Raw genomic sequence first — 22,027 nt, forward strand, 5'->3', positions numbered from 1 at the left:
ATATATGTCTCAAATATATATATATTTTTAAATCTTGTAACAAAAGAAGAAAGTAACTGGTATAAACAGACAATACAGCTAACTTTGGTTCATATTTCAAGGGTAGACTGTAAATTGAAAACCTCTACCCATTTTTTGTTCTACTGAAATTATCTAATCTCCAGAAAAGTAACTTTCTTTTATGATAGTCCATCAGAAAGATACTCATTATTATCTGTGTAAACAGACAGAATTTACTATTTTATAGAAGATTGGTTTAAAAGATGTTTAGGGGTTTAAAAAAAGAGAAATATTGAAAGAATAAAGTAGTAATAATTGAGAAGGAAAAACTATCCATTCAGTTGGAGAAGCAAAGGAGGTATTAGAATCCAGGGGAGAGCCCTCGCAGGCACAGATCAGTATCTGGTCCTCAGGAAGCAGGTTCTCTCTGCCTATGAGAGTTGACTGAAATTGGTTTTTGGAGAACCCAAAGAACGGGGGACTGCAGTGAACAGGTGCAGGGTAAAGAACAATCCTGTGCTGGAAGGCCGACAAGCCAAGGACAAGAGAAAGTCCCTTGGCCTCTTTTCCTGTCATACATTCTCTCTCATATATTTCTCCTGATAAAAGGAAATTGAAGCCCCACCTTACAAAAAAGGTTTGGAAGAATGAGAGGTAAGGTATTGAAGCTGAGACAAGAGCTTTATAACCAGTACAAAAAAAAATTACATTGTGTGAAGCTAACATTTTTTCTACATTAGCCCTCACTGTATTGGCATTTAAATTTGACATAATGAATTACATGTTACTTTGTGTAATACTGATAGTATGTATAGAATGCCAGTAAAGTATATATGAATTTAATTTTTTGCTTTGCTAAAAAGTTATGCAGAGAATTACTAACTTTTCGATTAGGTGACAGTTTTTATACCATTGTAATTAACTAGTTATTAATAATGGGAAAGAGCAAAGGGAAGACCAGATATTATAGGCATGTTCCCTGCAAAACACTGGGGGATGGAACCACATAGAAAAGATAAACACATGCACAGTAAAGTTGGGGTGATGTAGGGAAGATACTTGCCTGTTAATCACACCTGGGGACAGACAGAATCCAGGGGAGAGCCCTCCTAGACACAGATCAGTATGGCTAACTGGCTAACCTAGACACAGCGATGGTTAGCCAGAATGGGTGTGGCCACTGAAAGTGTGCAAAGGTTTGGAATACATAGTCCCCTAAATAAAGACGCTCACTCACTTGTGCTTTTGGGACTCCTGTTGCGAGTGTGGTCCTGGCTGGCTCTTGGATTCCTGGTGTTACTCCTATGGCCTACGGCCGCGCAGACCCCACATACAATGGGCTGATGGACTGCAGTGGGAAACACAAGCTAATCTAGCCTGATATTTCAATTGGACCGGGCCTCAACATGAAAAGAAAACTCTGGACACTGGCTCTGACTTTAGCTCCACTGAATCCCAGCAACACTTCTATGACAGGACCAAGGGAAATGGGACTTTGGAAGCCCAGGGGTGTAATTCCAAGGAAATAAAGCTTTCTACTATACCTCATCCTCCTGTGGGGGCCTCCAAAAACGCTTCTTCCAGCAGCACCACAGGAACCCAACTCCCACTAGCAGCTGGAGGAGAGGAGGCAGGCTCCCCTCCACTGACAGTTTATCATAAATCCATGTTTATCTGGCTCTAGTAAATGAAGGCAACATTATATATTTTGTTTTCGTTTTTTTCCTTCCATTAAGATGGACGATAACATCTAAAATTGTCATGAGAGAGATAGCCCATTAGTCACAGGAAAATCTAGACAGCAGTGTGTGGAATAGATGATCCCAAATTCATCATGACCACTAAAAACAACACAAAGCAAATATCCTATTAGTGATGTGCCAGCAGCTTGAACATTGGGAGTGAAGGATGGTATGTTAATGAATATATATAAAGGCAGTTCTCAAATTCACACATTTCAAATTAACAGCAATCAGTCAATTACACGCATGATGTTGCCTTGCTTCACATGTTGCCCTTGAGTAGGCAGAAAACATACAAATGAGACTGAGACAGACTTACAATTGATTTGAAGGAGATTCTTAATTTAAATCATAGCAAATACATGATCTTCCTGATATGCTGAATGTTGTGGCTTTAATAAAAATAACCAACTCTAAAATAGACACAAATAATGCTAAGCAGATATGGAGGGGAAACAAGTAAACAACATCAACAATAAAAACCCTAAACTGAATAAAATAAGAAGGCATTGAAAAATAAATCTTGTCCTTTTATATATTTATAAAAGGCTAATATGCAAAGTGTTCCCTCCAGAGTTTGACGGGGTGACTGGAAGTTTGCGCTGACCACCAGGGGGCGGTGAAGAATATGGCAGGCAACCAAGGGCAGTGAGAGGGGGTAGGGGCTGAGGGAGCGAGGGAAGGAGGAGGTGGGGAAGTGGGGAGGTGGAGGAAGGAGGAAGTGGGGAGCAGGGAGGCAGGAACCTGATCGGCCCTGATCACCAACCAGGCTTAGGGACTCTACCTGTGCATGAATTTCGTGCACTGGGCCTCTAGTCATTATATAATAGATATTCTAAAGTAAGGTGGTGGATTTTCTGAAGTCAATTGTAAAAAAGGATTCCAAAATACGTGGAACAATGGTAGCATTGCCAGGATAAATACAGATATATAACTCTTACAACTCAATTGAAAGAAACAAAATAAAAACAACAATTAAAATATAGGCAAAGGGCCTAGACAGACATTTTTCCAAAGAAGACACAAATGTCCAATAGGTATATGAAAAGGTGCTCCACAACACAATCATCATGGAAATGCAAATCAAAACCACAATGAGATCTCTATTCACACCTTTTCATACCTGTTAGGCACTCTATTATCACAAAGGAAAGAGATAAACAAATGCTGCAGAGAATGTTGAGAAAAGTAAGCCTTTCTCCACTGTTGTTGGGAATGTAAACTGGTACAGCCATTATGGAAAACTTATGGAGGTTTCTCAAGAAATTTAAAATACTAGTATATGACCAAAAATCCCACTTCTATGTATATATCTAAATGAAATGAAACCATTGTCTCAAAGAGATATCTCTAGTCCCATATTTATTAAAGCACTATTCACAATAGCCAAGGTATAGAAATAACCTAAGTATCCATTGATAGATGAATGGATAAAGAAAAAATATATATAATGTATACATAATGAAATATTACTCAGCTTTAAAAAATAAAGAAATCCTGCCATTTGCAACAACATGGATGAACCTGGAAAGCATTATGCTAAATACACTTATATGTCTAATCTAAATACACATATTCTTAATGACATCATTTCACTAGAGAAGATCAATATCAAAGGATTGTTTATTTAGTTAAAAACTACAGTGTTTCAAATATAGTCATGTACTGATTGTAAAAATCCTTTTAAATTCTTTAGTCTTTGGTAATGATAACAATACTAGAGGGATGATTACATTTACCTCATTTAATTTATTTAAATTTGTCCACCATTAAGGACAATCCTTGAGGAGTTTTGATTACAAGAAGCAAAATAAGTGGTGAACATTCAAAAGATAAAACATCTAATTGAATAATCAAGTGGTGTTTCCTCAGGTGGTATATACTTTTTTATTGTGGACTTTTCCCCAGTTTGTTTTATGTGTGTCTGTCAGTGGAAGAGAGAGAATCTGGGGGTTTTGGATTGTATGCTTTTAATGGGACCATACTGATAACTTTCTAATAGTATTATTTAATAATAATAGGTATTTAAATATTATCTAAATTAATATTATCTTTTTTATTTGGTTCTTATATTTTGTTTGGAGTATGAATTTAAACATAACCTCAGCTCATGATATAGTTCTATGGTCTTTAATCCTCAACCCCAGCCTTCCCTGCAAGAATTGGTTTTGAGTGGCTTCCGTAGGTTGAAAGATGAAGATTGTTTAATCATCTAATTATTGAGAAATTTTTCAAGGATCTGTTTTTTTTGTACAGAAGCTCAATTATAGTATACTAACTCTAATTTCCTTCAAGGCTCTGCCTTTTGTCCTTGATAATTAAAGACCTGTTCCCAACCACTAAATTTGCTTTTGACATTCTTTGTTCATGGTCCCTTTTCTCATGGGTGGTACCAGCTCTAAATTGATGTCTCCAGTTTTGATAGTTGGTAATTTAAGTATTTTTTCTTGTGTTTATTTTATTTTTAATTTATCTTTATTGTTGAAAGTTATACAGATGTACCATTTTTTCCCCCATTGACTCCTTCTAGCCTACCTCACCCCCTGCCTCAGGCCTTCTCCACACTACTGTCTGAGGATGGGGGAAAAAGGGATACATCTGTATGACCATATGCTATGCAAAAATTTATATAATTTCCTGGTTGATCTCTACTCTCCCACCCTCACACCCCCTATTTCCCTCTGATTAGTCAGTCTGTACCATGCTTCTATATCTCTGGATTCATTTTGGTCATCAGTTTATTTTTTTCATTAGATTCCACATATGAGTGAGATCATGTTATATTTGTCTTTCTCTGACTGGCTTATTTCAATTAGCATAATACTTTCCAGGTCACTCCATGCTGTCTCAAAGTTAAGAGATCCTTCTTTTTTCTTACTGCTGCATAGTATTCCATGGTGTAAATATACTACAGCTTTTTTTATCCACTCATCTACTGATGAGCACTTGGGCTGTTTCTAGATCTTAGCCATTGTAAACTGTGCTATTATGAATATAAGCATTCATACATTCTTTCTGATTGGTGGTTTCGGTTTCTTACAATATAATTCTAGAAGTGGGATCACTGGGTCAAATGGTGGGATCACAATACCAGATATCAAGCTATACTACAAAGCCACTGTACTCAAAGCAGCCAGGTGCTGGCACAACAACAAACATATAATCAATGGAACAGAAAAGAGGCCCCAGAAATTGACCCAAGCATTATGCTCAATTAATATTTGACAAAAGGAGGCAAGAGCATATAGTGTAGTAGACAGTCTCTTCAATAAATGGTGTTGGGAAAATTGTAGAGGTAAATTAAAAAAATGAAACTAGACCACCAACTTATACCATACATAAGAATAAACTCAAAATGGATAAAAAACTTAAATGTAAATCGTGAAACCATAAAAATCCTAGAAGAAAACATAAGCACCAAATGTCAGACACCCCTTGTAGCGATATGTTTGCCAATACATCTCCTAGGGCAAGGAAAACAAAGAGGAAAATAAACAAGTAGAAGTACACCAAAATAAAAGCTTCTGCACAGCAAAAGAAACCACCAACATAATGAAATGGAAGAGCGTATTTGCCAATGATACATCTGATAAGGGGTTAATATGCAAAATATTTAAGGAACTCATACAATTTAACAAAAGGAAGACAAACAATTCAATAAAAACATGTGCAAAGGACCTAAATAGAACTTGTGTTTGTTTTCTAAACTTCTGTTAAGTACTTATTTTTTTTATTATTTTATCTGGTGTTTATATTTGGTATTATGACTGGTAGGATTTGAAATTGTGCACTATAACCAGCTTAGCCACTTCACTGAGGAAGGACACTGTATATTGAAGGCACTTATGAAATGGCAGTTGCTATTGCTAATTAAATAAAAACGCCCAAAGATAATAAGATCCCTATTTCTACCCAAAGCCCAGAACAACTAACACTTTGCTAGCTAATATTTGTATGTGCTGCAGGATATTTTGTCACTCTGAAGGAAAGAACAAACAAAACAAACTGAACAAGTCTATACTAATTTTCTATTTAGAAAACAATTAGTTTTATAGTTTCATTTAAAAGCCACTAAGTGAGCCTGGCCATGTGACTCAATGGATTGAATATCGTCCCACGCACCAGGAGGCATCTGGTTTGATTCTGGGTCGGGCCCATCCTAGGTTTCAGGCTCCATCCCCACTGGGGAGCCAATCAATGTTTCTCTCTCATTGATGTTTCTATCTCTCTCATCTTCTCCCTTCCTCTCTGTCTAAAATCAATAAAAAGCATATCTTAAAAAATAACATTGAATGAAACTCATTATTTTGCATGCCAAAAATTCTATCAGAGTTGTACTGCATTTTGAGGTAGGCAAAGATATAACATATACACATTGATCTCAGGAAGGTTAAATAATATTAAGGAAACAAACACTAGCTATACTACTAGCCATAAGATGAAAGAAACTGAAAGCTGAAACTATTAATCTGACTGGGTAGTGTCAAAAATTATTTGGGAATAAGCAATATCTGTCAATTGTCTACATAATGAAACTTCTAAACCTTTTAGTGAACCTAAGAATTTTGTGTCTCTTTAACTCTACCTTTTACAGTAATCACAGGAAATGAGGAAAATGAAACTGAAATCTATTGAATATAATTCCTAATAAACTAATGGGTTTGGAAAGTTGGCTGTTTGGAAATGCAAATACTTACAATAGTTAATATTTTGTTGAGTGTTTACTGTATGGGAGGCTGCATCCTAATAATGATATTTTTTAATTACTAGTATATTTTAAATAAACAATCTATTTCCTGTACCATGCTTTGGAGTATACAAAATTGTGATATATATATATATATATATATATATATATATATATATATATATATATATATAATCTTTCCATCAAATTTTTTATCATAAATATTATTACAAGATTATTTAACCAAAACCATTTTGAATTTTATTGAGTTTTAATAGATTAAAAAATCCTAGAAATACAGTGGGGACACATTAACTTTCTTTTGACATGTGGGGATGCTAAAAGCAATTAAGAATTTAAAATATAAAATGGAAAGAGTACTTAATATTGCTAGAAATAAAGATTTGAAAATATCGAATCCAAATAAAACCTCAACCTCGTGTGAACTCAATCTTGGAAATATAAAGCAGGCATGTGTACATTAAGTTGTACAGTGTTTGGCTAATAGCCATGAAATAGTCTAGTGCTACCCTAATGCAGTTGGCACATACTTAGACCTCTGATACAATGAATACAACATTCTGCTTGGGTTCAAAGAAAGTACATGCTTATTTAACTTATTGCCATGAAGATTTTTTTATTTTGTTTTGTTTTGTTTAGCTTTTTAACTAAGTTAAATATTTTCATTAAGTGAGCAAGTTCCAGAGAAAAAAATGAAAAATACATGGTGCTTAGTTGTCTTTTTGTATCCCCTTAGTTGTAAGCCAACTGACTGAGCTGTAGATTTCTTAATAAGCTCAAAGGGGTATAATATTTCCAATGTTGTTGATAAGCTTTCTTAAAAAGGAGTATATTATAGTTACTTGGCAAATGGATAACTCTGAATATTTAAGTATTATTTTCCCATGTTAAGAATAGCAATCACGCTGAAACCGGTTTGGCTCAGTGGATAGAGCGTCGGCCTGCGGACTGAAGGGTCCCAGGTTCGATTCCGGTCGGGGGCATGTACCTGGGTTGCGGGCATATCCCCAGTAGGAGATGTGCAGGAGGCAGCTGATCGATGTTTCTCTCTCATCGATGTTTCTAACTCTCTATCTCTCTCCCTTCCTCTCTGTAAAAAGTCAATAAAATATATTTAAAAAAAACAAAACAAACAAACAAACAAAAGAATAGCAATCACAATGATAATCTATAATGAAAATTCATCTGGGAACCAGAAAACCAAAAACTCACTGACCAGTTGTTGTTGTTTTTTTGTCATTTATTTATAATATGATGAATTCAATTATCTGAGCTTTAAGGTTTCATTGCTTCTACAAATGTACCACTCAGAAAATATTAGTATCATTTTGGGAGCATAGACAATGGATTTACCCTCACCTTGATTTCTTTTTCAAAATAGGTGGATATTTTGGAAAAACATGAGCACAAAATTTCTTTTGTGTGACCTTGGTTTTATTCTCATTCCTCCTGTAGCTAGTGATACACATTTATGACAGTTAGCCTACTGAAGAAAGAAAATCAGTCTCAAGGGACAGGATAAGTTCAATCGTTACTGAATATTCTACTAAAACAATTAATTGGGCTATCATTCAGAAATTGTCTGACATATTTTTATGATTCCTTAAAAAGTATCTGTCCTTTAGATTTAGTACTTCCAAAAGAGAAGCGAAATGAATGAAAAGTTTTTTTATTTAGTTGCATCTAGTGGTATCTGTAGATGCAAAGAATATATGATTAAATGGCAGGTGTGATAGATATAGAATTCCAAACAACTCTCTTTTAGTAGAAACTACATGATTTGGGTCATATAAACATGTAAAATGCCCTCCTCTTTATGCCAGTTTCAGTATTTACCCATCAATGGCCTCCTCCATATCTCTATGATGAGAATGAGAGAAACGTGGCTTTTCAGCACAGGGAGACTTGAGAAATCATTTAGTCTAACCTTTAAATTTTGTGGCAGAGTAGAGAGAGCCTTGGATTGTAAGTCAAGAGAATTGGATGTCAGTTTCATGTCATGGCTCCACTTATTTCCAGTTCAGCAACCCTGGGCCATGTACTATTTTCAAATATAGTCCCTCCCCTGTAGAATGGGACTGTTTCTCTCTTCCTTTTTAATTGGGCTATATTTCCCATCAGAGTAGGTAAGGGATATAAAGTTACTCTCATCAGTCCACTTTTATGTTTTCTTCCTCCAAATTCTACAGCCTTAGTTCTCAACTGTTAGGCTGTTACAGAGGACTCAAATTCTGACGTAAGTTGAAGGGGTATAGTTACAGTCAGAAGAGGAAAATATGAACAAACATTCAGCCTATCTTTTCATTTATCCCAGCTAATGCGATTTGTTATGGTGTGACTGGCACCCAGTGACATATCAGTAGGAAGAAGTTGGTACCTGTTGCACCATAACATTGATTATCATGTTTTTAGGTTCCTTGTAAATGGGCCACAGATTGACTTCAAACACAATTCCTTATTTACTTCTTATAGTTCAGGGATACAATTGTATAGCGAAACTACAGGCCTGGTGCATGAAATTTGTGCACGGAGTGGGGGTGTTCCCTCAGCCCAGCCTGCACCATCTCCAATTGGGGACCCTTTGGGGGATGTCTGACATCCCTCTCACAATCTGGGACTGCTGGCTCCGAACTGCTCGCCTGCCTGCCTAATCGCACCTAACTGCCCTCCCCTGCCAACCTGATTTTCCCCAACTGCCCTCCCCTCCCAGCCTGGTTGCCCCCAACAGCCCTCCCCTACCTGCCTGATCTTGCCCCCAACTGCCCTCCCCTGCAGGCTTGATCTTGCCTCCAATGGCCTTCCTCTGCTGGCCAATTTGGCTTTGATTGGTCAGTTTCTATGCCAGTCAGCGTCAGAAGCTCAGCCTCCTAGGCAGCCATTGGTTCTTCACAGACCCAGATTTGGTTCTAATTGGTCAGTTCCTTTGCCAGTCAGCATCTCTGGGCCTGATCAGAGGGGCAGCCTGAAAAGCAGCCCCCAGGGAGGCTAAGAGAGAAAGAAAGTCCCTGCTGCTGGTGAATCCCATAAAGAAAGAGGGAGAGAAAGAGATAGGCAAGTCCTGATCAATAGCTGCCACCTGCCTCTCTCTCTGGGTCTCAGCTCCTTGGGTAGTCAGTGCTGGATCACCAGGCTGCAATGGGGCAGTCAGTGCTGGGTCGCCACGGCAACCCAGAGCTGACTGAAGGACTTCTGGGTTGGTCAGCCTTAGGTCATGATCAGTCGTTACAAACCCTGGACTTTTATATATTAGGACTAGTGGCCAGGTGCATGAAATTCGTGCATATTAAAAGGGAATTAAGTAGAGGAAATATTTTAATATTGCAATTTGCCTTTTTTCTAGGTGAGAGATGAAAGGAAATTAGTAAAATGTATATGAAAATAATATATAAATTTATTAATAAATAAACAGTAGCAAAATGATATAACAACAACAGAGGCATGATATAAAAACAACAAAAACATGATATGAAAACAACAGTGATGCAAACAATAACTGATAAAGTGATTAAATTTATTCTAATATCTCCCTGTACATCACATTAAGAGTGAAAACACTTTCAGAGTGCTTGACTAATTTCCCTTGTGATGAAGTATTTAGAACTTTAATGTCACATGCTCTCCGAACTTGAGAGAAAGCAACATATAGCTGACCATGTGGGAAAACGGGTTCAGGTAGGAACATTCCTACTCTGTCTAGAGTTTGTCCTTGTGATTTATTAATAGTCACTGCAAATGCTGGCATCACGGGAAACTGTCCTTGAATTAATTTAAATGAGAGGCCAGTGTCAGACGGGGACAAATCAATTCTTGGAATCAGAACAACCTCTCCCTCTGTAGATCCTGTTAATACTTATGCTTCGATAATGTTAGGTTGTAATCTTTTGATAATAAATCTGGTACCATTAAAAAGACTCCATTTACTATTAAGATTTCTCAATAGCATGATGATTGCACCCACTTTCAATTTTAATTTATGACACGGCATTCCCGAAGGAGTAACACTATTAAGAAATTCTATGGCAAAATTTTCCTTTTCTGTATCATCTGTGGAATCAATGAAATAATCACTCAAATATGTGTGAAAATCTCCATCAAGTATATCCATAATTTCTTCATTTAATTTTTGAATGTGCTCATTTTTTGGACAAAGAATTGCATGTTTAGATATTTTTTAATATTACTTATAGATATACTATTTCCAAAGGTAGCTTCAATAATAGATCCGTTACAAATTCTTTCACAGGGGATTTCAATAATATCCATTCCTAAATGTAAACTGCTATCAAGTTGCCATCTCCATGTTTTACTAACCATTCACTATAAGCAGAATCCTCTGATCTCATATTTGTTGTAAGAGACAACTTTCTGAAACATCCCCAAACATTGCAGTACTTTAAACTCCTTTGTACTATGGCCGATCGCACAGCATGCGGTACAATACTGAGACATTGTCAAAAATCCCCTCCAAGAAGGAGAACTTTCCCACCAAATACAACATTCAAATTAATAATTTCTCTTAGTAATCTGTCTATGGCGTTTATAGCATGACTGGATGCCATGGTGCATTCATCAATAATGAGAAGTTGGGCCTTTTTAATAGTTTTAGCAACTTCACTGTTTATATCAAGTCTAGAAATTGAAGTTTCATTTAATGGAATTGGTAATTTATATTGGGAATGAAAGATGCTTCCACCGAGAAGTAAATTTGCAGCAATTCCTGTAGAGGCTGTGGGTAAAACAGTACCAACACAACCTCTAATATAATGTATTAAAACTTTATAAGACATGCCTCCATGCTCCAAGGGCCGGTTCCTGCCTCAAACCTTGCCCTCCAGGGAAACAGCTCAGGGAGGGTGCAGCCATTGCCAAGGCAACCCCTGCAGGACTGACTTCCTTCTGGTTGGTCGAGCCTCGGACGTGTCGGGTGTTACACCCAGGGTTTTTATATAAATAGATAAGGCTTCTAATTCTTAGTAAAGCATAAACATTAATTTTCACACTTAAATACTAAAATTAGTGCCTTTTTAGAAATTCTGAATTTTCCAATTCTGTGGAAATTCTACTGCCAGATAGGTTTATGCAATATTGTAAACTGAACTGTGTTTTGAAACTCCACATTTTCAAGGAACACTTTTTTTTTAAGTTCATCATTAGTGTACTCTGGAATCAGATATGATTTTCAGCTGCTACTCATTTCATTAACTACCTCTTTGTATAGGCAACCTGAGTTCATCATTAATTTTTTAAACATTTTTTCAAAACATAAACGTACTCATATTATTAAAAATAACGATATTACAGTTAAAATTAAAAGCTTCAAGAATAAGACCTTTTTATATGAGTAATGAATATCACTGTAAAATTCTAAGTATGAAATTAACATAAAATACAACTGCATGTTGAAAACATACACCATTACCAAAGGGGCATTCACACATTAAAAAATGTAATGATATAATTAATGACTTTAGATATCCAAACTTCCTTACTACTCTTAATGACACTTGGATGTGTTGAGAAGTGGAGTGAACATTTGGGGGTCAGTGGGTTATGAGAAAGTCCAGTCCAGCCAAGATTCTCATGAGATAATTTGTCCTATTAATTGGGTCAGTTGAATGTGCACTAGTAAGAAAATTCAGTTTCAGGAGAGAGAAGGAAATCTAGCTCGTTAGAATGCTGTATATAAAGAATATGCTGATTGATGAAAAATGACTAATATTAGCAACCAAAACAAACACATTTCATTGCCATCAAGGAGCTTACATTCTAGCAGTATAGTAGAAAATACATAGCAAGTATCAGAAGTAAACTGTAATGTATATTAGGAGGATTAAAAAACACACAAAGTAGACCAGAATAAAGGAGAACAGGTGCTGTGGGCGGAAATGGGAAGAGAGTGTAGTTTTACACTGAGAGGTCATGGTAGGCTTCATGGACATGATGATAAAGGATTTAAAAGTCACAGGGAGGGAGACAGTATTCCAGGTAAAGGAAGCACAGCAAGATGAAACTATTCTTTTCTGGGTTTAAGAAAAAGTAAGAATTCAGTGTGACTGATGTAGATTGAGTGAGATTTTGATATATAAGATGGTCACAGAAAATAGTCAATTAAATTGGATTTTAATAACTCATTCTGAGCAAAATGTTGCGCTATCACAGGATATTAAGTAGTTGAGTGACATTATCTGGCTTACATTTCAAATAGATCATTCCGGCCAGTGTACTGAGAAGAGATTGTAGTAACTAGGGAGGGCATAGGCTGAAAAAAATAAATCAATTGTGAAATAATTGCAGTTTCCCAGGTGAAATATGACATTGACCCAAACCAGCGTAGTATTAATGGATGCCTTGGGTTGTATGTATATATTATGAAGATAGAACTGGCATGATTTCCTTACATAGCAAATGTGTGGTATAAGAGAAAGAAAAGAACCAACTAAGGCATTCAAATTTTCTTTTAATTATTATTATTTTAATTATTATTATCATTTGCCATTAACTGAGATGTTAAAATCAGCAAGTGGTGCAGATTTGTCAGACAAAACACGGAGTTCATTTTTAGAGATTTAAAGTTTTTACAGGTCTATTAGACATCCAAGTGGAGATGTTAAGCAGCCTGTCGGGTATATAAATAGAAGAGTTTGGATAGAGCTCTGGACTGTAGTTATACAACTTGAGGTGTGACCATATTGATGGTATTTTAAAGACACAGAACTCGGTGAGATCGCTAGGGGAACAAGCCAAGTGTCCAGCACGTAGTCCTGCCGCACTTCAGCATTAATAGATTACTAGGTGAGCCAGCTGGGGAGCCAGTTCTAGGGGGAGTTGATGTGAGATCAGAGAGAAAACGGCGGAAGCTGGCTGATTCCTAGAACTTGGCACATTTCACTAAAATAGCAGCAGTTTATTAATGCTATGGATATATTTAGCTACTTTCTCTTAGTCCCCTTTAAGGACATGGACTGATTCCAGTGTTCATTTCATTCTTTTTCATGTGAAAAGGGAAGAGTGGTAGAAGTAGGGAACCAGGTCGATCAGTGGGCTGAGAAACAAAACGCTTATGTTTTTGGTTTTTGGTGCAAGTCTCCTGAAAGCAAGGGAAGTGGTGAGAAGGGGAAGGGCAGAGATCCCTAGAAGAGTTATACTAATACACAGAGTTTAACCCCACTGGTTCAGGTCTCTGAGCAAGAATAAATATCCATTAATTTTCAGTCTGTAATCATTTTAGGCTTGCATAAGTAATAGCAAAGCAAGGTAATATATCCTAACTTGTTAATTTTGATAGAAAAATAATGGTGTTTATCGTACATCTGTTGTCAACATGGAAAGTAAAAACTGTTTACCCTAACTTAGCATGAACACTCTTCATGAGGTATTCACGGAGTCCTAGGAACATTGAAATACCATTTAATTAAACAAAATTCATCTTGTCTGATGCCATTCAATAAAATTGTCATTTGGTAAGGCCATCATTAATTACTCAGCTGACAGAAATAATTATTTTTAGATATTTTCCTTTTGGCAGCTCAGCAAAAATAAACAAAAATTGCCTCTGCAGAATAAGCAACTGGAGGTTTCTTTGTAGTCAGCATTGAAAGGTGACTTCTGATCTGTTAAGACACACTCCTCTGGAAAACGAGCATCTGGCACTTTCCCCTCATCCTTTGCTTACTTTACAAATCATTCACAGAAAAATTAGAGGCTCAACAACAGCATGATTTCATCCTTGATTGCTTGCTCTCTCTCTCTCTTTTTTTTTAAAGAACTACATCAAAAATGACACTAGTGCAGTGGGATTTTCCTTTCCCCTTACAGAGCAAAGATGTTGCTGATTATTCAGATCTGAAAATGAAAACACCTAGATAACACATTTAACTGATCCAGGAGTTTAAAAAGAAAGTATTCAAGCCATAAATTGTAGTGCCTTAGAATACGCTTTAGAATGTGAAATTCTTAAACTCCTATGTGGGACTGAGTTTCAATTTATTGCTAATTTTCTTTTCTTTTTCTCATCAGCATGTGACTTATATAGCACATACTTGCAAATGGAAACTATGAAGTCACTGAAGCACTAAACCGTGCATCCCACTGCAGATGAACTGTCTGCCGATCAACCTGCCTTGGAGCCTTTACTTACACAGCTCTACGTGTACAAAGACTAAAAAAATTATGGATGCACATATTTCCTGTAGTATGGGAGAAACAGACTTTGGAGTGCTGTTTCAACTTCAAGAAAATTAAGTGATCCTTAAATTCTTACCCCTAGAAGGCATTACAATCAAGTACTGCCAAGTGAGTTCCATGTTCACATTGGCTGCAACAGCAAACTTCTAAAATAATGAATAAATAAGGATCCAGATACTTCATATATAATATTATCTCTCTCTCTCTCTCTCTCTCTCTCTCTATATATATATATATATATATATATGTATATATATATATAGAGAGAGAGAGAGAGAGAGAGATATCCCATCTAGAGATGGGATATAGGGATATATCCCATCTAGAGATGGGATAAAAACACCAGGGGTTTCACATTTATATATATATATATATATATATATATATATATATATGTATATATATATATATATATATATATATATATATAGAGAGAGAGAGAGAGAGAGAGAGAGAGAGAGATCTCCCACGTTCAAAGGCTGTTAAATTGTGTTGTTTACCCATATCTTCAGAAAAAAATCAGTTCTACTGTCGTGGTAAACAACCTGCTTCCCTATTAATAATGGTCTGGCCCTCTAGCAACTTCAGCGTGAAATGATAACTAATTTGCCTACAAACGTCAGGTGGTCACAATCACTGGCCACTCAGTGTAATCATATGAAAGGAAGTTTAAATAGAAAACCAATGTAGAAGAAATGAGCCATCTCTGGACCTAGACAGTATCAGTTTACCAAAATTCAAATCAAAAACCTATGATGAGGAGTCAGCATAATAGTCACACTTGAGCCCTAGCCAGTTTGGCTCAGTGGATAGAGTGTCGGCCTGTGAACTGAAAGGGCCCAGGTTCGATTCCGGTCAAGGGCACATGCCAGCATTGTGGGTTTGATCCCCAATGGAGGACTTGCAGGAGGCAGCTGATCCATCATTCTCTCTCATCATGGATGTTTCTATCTCTCTCTCCCTCTTCTTTCCTCTCTGAAATCAATAAAAATATATTTTAAAAAAAGTCATGTTTGGCCAACAATATTATTTCAGAATAAAACATTGGCCATAGCATTTTGTTATTCTTAATTTTAATTTTGTTGAATTTGTAAATTTAAAATTTTTAATTTATAGATTTTCAAGACTCACAGAAATTATTAGTGTGCTAATTTTATCCTATTTAGGGAACATGATAATGAAGATAATTTGTTAAAAGCAATGAAACACACACATACAGGAAACTAGGGTAAACACTCACTCACACACACACACACACACACACACAGAGAGAGAGAGAGAAAACTAGAGTACACACACACACACACAAATTCATTGACAACAACCAAACAAGAAAAAGGCTTCAAACTCAAAACACAAACTCTAGAAATATGAGAGTCAAAGAAAATCTCATAGCATTCTGGAAGGCCTAGAGAGTGTCTAACCTTTCCATTCAACTTCAAAATAGTAGAGGAAAACATAATGAGTTTTTAAAAAAATCTCATAAATAATCCCTCACATGCCAACTTTTAAGGTGAATAAATATGTAGATAGGCATCAGCTGGGGAAAGTGAAATGATGGAGATTAGATAGATAGATGATAGATAGATAGATAGATAGATAGATAGATAGATAGATAGAGAAATAGAGATATAGAGACACAGATACAGATAGATAGATGTAGATAGTTAGAGATAGAGGGAGGTAGAAGGAGAGACAGAGACAGACAATATGAATATCAAAGTCTATAAAATACAGTAGAATCTAAATATCCTAGTAGAGATGGTATAAAAACACCAGGGGTTTCACATTTTTTAAAAAATTAAGTTCTCTACTGTTTAATGTATTACATAAGTCTCTTTTCCCCCCATTGACCTCTCCTTGGCTGCCCCCAACCCCCAGCACATGCTCTCACCACCCCAACCCTCCCCCACAATCTGTGTCCATTGGTTATGCTCATAAGCATGCATACAAGTCCTTTGGTTGATCTGTTATCTCCTCACCCCCGACCTTCCCTTATAGGTTGGACAGTCTATTCAATGCTTCTATGACTCTGGTTCCGTTTTTGTTCATCAATTTATGTTGTTCATTATATTTCACAAATGAGTGAGATCATGTGGTACTTAGCTTTCTCTGACTGACTTATTTCACTTAGCATAATGCTCTCCAGTTCCATCCATGCTGTTGCAAATGGGAAGAATTCCTTCTTTTTTACAGCAGCATAATATTCCATTGTGTAGATGTACCACAGTTTTTTAATCCACTCATCTGCTGATGGGCACTTAGGCTGTTTCCAAATCTTAGCTATTGTATATTGTGCTGCTATGAACATTGGGGTGCATATATCCTTTCTGATTGGTGTTTCTGTTTTCTTGGGATATATTCCTGGAAGTGGGATCACTGGGTCAAATGGGAGTTCCATTTTTAATTTTTGAGACAATGTCATACTGTTTTCCACAGTGGCTGTAATCTAGTAAGGGTTTAATCTCCAAAATGTATAGGGAACTCCTACAATTTAATGAAAGGAAGATAAACAATCCCATCAAAAAATGGGCAAAGGAACTTAATAGACACCTTTCAAAAGAGGACATATAAAAACATGCTCAAAGTCCCTAATCATCTGAGAGATGCAAAAGAACAATGAGGTACCATCTCACACCTTTTAGAATGGCGATCATCAACAAACAACAAGTGCTGGAGAGGATGCGGAGAAAAAGGAACTCTCTTGTACTGCTGATGGGAATGCAGACTGGGTTTCACATTTTCTTTTATATATATATATATTTGATTTTTTTACAGAGAGGAGGGGAGAGGGATAGAGAGTTAGAAACACTGATCAGAGAGAAACATCAATCAGCTGCCTCCTGCACACCCCCTACTGGGGATGTGCCCGCAACCAGGGTACATGCCCTTGACCGGAATCGTACCTGGAACCCTTGAATCCAAAGGCCGACGCTCTATCCACTAAGCCAAACCGGATAGGGCTGGGTTTCACATTTTCAATAGACCCATGGAAAAATCAGAAGTGATGTGGAATTTGAGTATGTCACCCTACCTCTTGGCGAAAGGACACAGTCACCTACTAATAAAATGACATCCTAATAGAGGTAGATTTTTAAAAATATAACTAGTCAGTAAATATTTTATTCTCTAGCATAAATTATTTCCAGCCCTAGTTGTGTTAATAATTGTGACAACTATGGAAACATATTATGAAATAAAATAGAAGGAAGGAAGGAAGGAAGGAAGGAAGGAAGGAAGGAAGGAAGGGAGGGAGGGAAGGAGGGAGGGAGGGAGGGAGGGAGGAAATACAACAGGCAAAAGACTCAGAATCATATTGGTTTATAGAAAACTCAAGTATGAAAAAAAAATAGCTCCTTGGGAGTACCTCTCACCTTAGAAGACTTTATCAATGAGTTATTTGAGTGGATAATAATTTAAATGTACATTAAAAAATAGAGAATGAGAATTGAGCTATGGAAACAAAATTGTGAAACAAATCAACACTGCTAACTGAAAAAAAATGAAGTGGAGGGGGAAAAAAGTTTATGATGATGTCAACTACCATAGGACAAAGTCATGAGATTATTATTTGGAATGTAGGGGGCTGGAGAGGACAGGTATTAAAGCAATTGGAAAGAGAGGACAGAAAGAGTATATTCCATCATAGGTATAGATGCTATTTTTGCACTTAAATGTTCTACAAATAAAACAGTAAAAATATATTCAGATATATTTTGATAAGGTAAATGTTCACACCATGTTTTATGAAAATTTGTATAAAGTGTCATACACTAAGAAATGTTCTAGTTTAGTTATTTAACTCCAAAGGTAACACATTTTCATGCATAAGAGCAAATGAACAGGTTAGTAAAAGAGGAAAAATAAAGTTTGCCTAAAAGTTTCAACAATGTGATCTAATATCAGAAGAAAATGGAGCAATATCTGCTGAATTGCAAGGAAAAGTTATTTAAAAATCTAGTCAATTTGTAATTCAATTTTAAACGTAATTTATATTTATAAAGGCAGTAGGCAGTTAATATGAGACACAAATGAGCCCAGGGAAAACTCTTAAATTCCTCTTGAAAAACTACATACTGTACCAATCCAGTAAACTAGGAGGTGAATCAAAATTTAAGCACAGACTGGGCCAATGTGGCTTGGTGGTTGGACATCAACCTATGTGCCGGGAGCCGGTCCATCCTTGCTGTTTCAAGGGACCTGGCATATATGGCATATGGTTCTTAATATGTTTACTCACCTTCTTGGTGCTGTGTTTTAACCAAGGTCACCTCTCCGAGAAAGGTTGAATCCCCAGGTAGGGATTTTCCCCTGAAGTTAGGGAGGGAATAAAACCCCTCAACTAAGTGCCAGGCGGGTAATTAATCCCTTTAACTACAAACAATCATGCTTAAACTACATAATCTTTTCTCCCTGGAATGGAGATAAGAAACGCCCTAACCTTTGTAATAGAGATTGATAGGATTGAATCAACTGGTATAAATACAGTTGTAACAAGACAGAAACACTCAGAACTTAGAACAGAATCAAGAAGACAGAATCTACACGGAGCCTAGAGACAGAAGAACTTTGCTGGAGAGAGCATGCCGGAGGATCCTGGAGAGGGACTGGCCTCGGAGCCTAGAGACAGAGCCTAGCGGGAGAACATGGCAAGGGATCCTGGACTGAATCTGACTACAAAGATTGGCAGGAGAACCTGACTGGAACCTGGACACTGAACCTGACTGGAGAGCCTGGACAGAACCTGGCTGGAGAACCTAGCGAGGAACATGGCTACAGAATCTCGCTGGAGATCCGAAGCAGAACCTCTCTGGAGATCCAGACCAGAACTTGGCTGGAGATCCGGGCTAGAGATCCTGGCAAAGCTGCTGATCAACTGAACGCTGTCTCCGTGTCCTTCCTTCTTCGCCGACTCCGTCCACGCCTTTGGGGACCCCTGGACCCGCTGGGGATGGACCCCGGCATATGGCGCCCGAACAGGGACCCCTAGGTAAGCCCCACTCTCGGGATGGATAGGACTCCACCATAGGAAAAGGGTGGATAGTCTTCGCCGACTCCGTCCACACCTTTGGGAACCCCTGGAACAGGATTCCCCTAGGTAAGCCCCTCTCCCCCATTGTGAACCCCCACACTCGGGACGGATCAGACTCCACCGTAGGAAGAGGGTGGATAGTCTTCGCCGAATCCGTCCACACCTTTGGGAACCCCTGGAACAGGATTCCCTTAGGTAAGCCCCCCCCATTGAGAACCCCACACTCGGGACGGATAGGACTCCACCAGGGTGCTACAGACCCCCCTATAGAGGATAAGTAGGGTAAGAAGGTGGATAGTACAGAACTTAGATTGAGAAGATGTGCCATACTGAGTCCAAAGAAAGAAGACTCTGTATTGATTCTTAGATTGAGAAGATGTGCCATACTGAGTCCAAAGAAAGAAGACTCTGTATTGATCTTTAGATTAAGAAGATGTGCCATACTGAGTCTAAAGAAAAAAGACTCCGTATTGATCTTTTAACATATATGCTTATTAGCAGAGGAATTAAGGTTACTCCCAGTCAGACAGAAGATTTTATACAAGAAATACGTCCATGCTTTTCTGAGGAAGGAAAGGTGCCGGAAAGGTAAATGTAGAGGCATGGGAGAAGGTAGGCCCAAGGAGCCTTATCCTTAACCCCACTGCAGCCTTTCCACCCCGGGAAAGTGCAGGATTGGCAAGCTCTCCCTGGGGTGATAGATCAGGACTCAGGTAATAGCAGAAAGCGCCAATCCTACTCTTAAAATGGATACAAGAGAGTGTTTCAGGTTTTTCTTTTTAATGCTTGCTTTTAAAAAATAAAAAAGGGGGAATTTGCCGGGAGCCGGTCCATCCTTGCTGTTTCAAGGGACCTGGCATATTTGGCATACGGTTCTTAATATGTTTGCTCACCTTCTTGGCGCTGTGTTTTAACCAAAGTCACCTCTCCGAGAAAGGTTGAATCCCCAGGTAGGGATTTTCCCCTGAAGTTAGGGAGGGAATAAAACCCCTCAACTAAGTGCCAGGCGGGTAATTAATCCCTTTAACTACGAACAATCATGCTTAAACTACATAATCTTTTCTCCCTGGAATGGAGATAAGAAACGCCCTAACCTTTGTAATAGAGATTGATAGGATTGAATCAACTGGTATAAATACAGTTGTAACAAGACAGAAAGACTCAGAACTCAGGAGACAGAATTCAGAAGACAGAACCTACACGGAGCCTAGAGACAGAAGAACTTCGCTGGCGAGAGCATGCCAGAGGATCCTGGAGAGGGACTGGCCTCGGAGCCTAGAGACAGAGCCTAGCGGGAGAACATGGCAAGGGATCCTGGACTGAACCTGACTACAGAGATTGGCAGGAGAACCTGACTGGAACCTGGACACTGAACCTGACTGGAGAGCCTGGACAGAACCTGGCTGGAGAACCTAGCGAGGGAACATGGCTACAGAACCTCACTGGAGATCCGAAGCAGAGCCTCTCTGGAGATCCGGGCTAGAGATCCTGGCTAGGCTGCTGATCAACTGAATGCTGTCTCCGTATCATTCCTTCTTCACCGACTCCGTCCATACCTTTGGGGACCCCTGGACCTGCTGGGGTTGGACCCCGGCACCTATGAACCAGAAGGTCAGGGTTGGATTCCGGTCAAGGTCACATGCCCAGGGTGTGGACTCAGTCCCCAGTGGGGGGTGTGCAGGAGGCTGCCGATCAATGATTCCCTCTCATCACTGATGTTTCTCATTCTCCCTCTCCCTTCCTCTCTGAAATCAATAAAATGTACTTTTTTTTTTTTAATTTTAAGCATCAGGAATAGAGTATAGAAATGGAAAAATAAACTAATATGAAGCAATGATTCCTCATTCAAATAGAAAACAGCTTATAACTATAAACAATCATTTACAATTGAGGGCCTATGCCTACAGAAAAGAATGCAAGTGTTACAAACTTTCATTAATCAAAAATAAAAATGCATCATATTAAAGCAGAAAGTGGTGGAAGGAAAGAGAGAAAAAAAGTAACATGTGAGTGCTGATTTCTCATCCTATGTGGTAGGGAGTCATTTTGATATTATAAAAATAAAATTTGGAGGATAAAACACAATGACTAAAGCCCTATTTTTATAGCATGATCTTTTCTTCTTAATTTAAAAAGAATATTTTTGACAATGAGGCCTTTTTAAAAAAATGGACAGCATTTGCCTGAAACTTGATTTTCTTTTCAATTTATTTTTAGCCTAACAATTCAAGAAATATTAAATATAATCACTTTTAATAAAATGCATGAATATAACTTCATTTTAAGAAAACAATTTTATTGTTCTATAAATTAACTTTTTAGTTCACAGGCTAAGAAAAACCTGAAATGGTGCTGTCTCAT

The sequence above is a fragment of the Myotis daubentonii genome, chromosome 6, assembly GCF_963259705.1.
Source record: "Myotis daubentonii chromosome 6, mMyoDau2.1, whole genome shotgun sequence".
Taxonomy (NCBI): Eukaryota; Metazoa; Chordata; class Mammalia; order Chiroptera; family Vespertilionidae; genus Myotis; species Myotis daubentonii.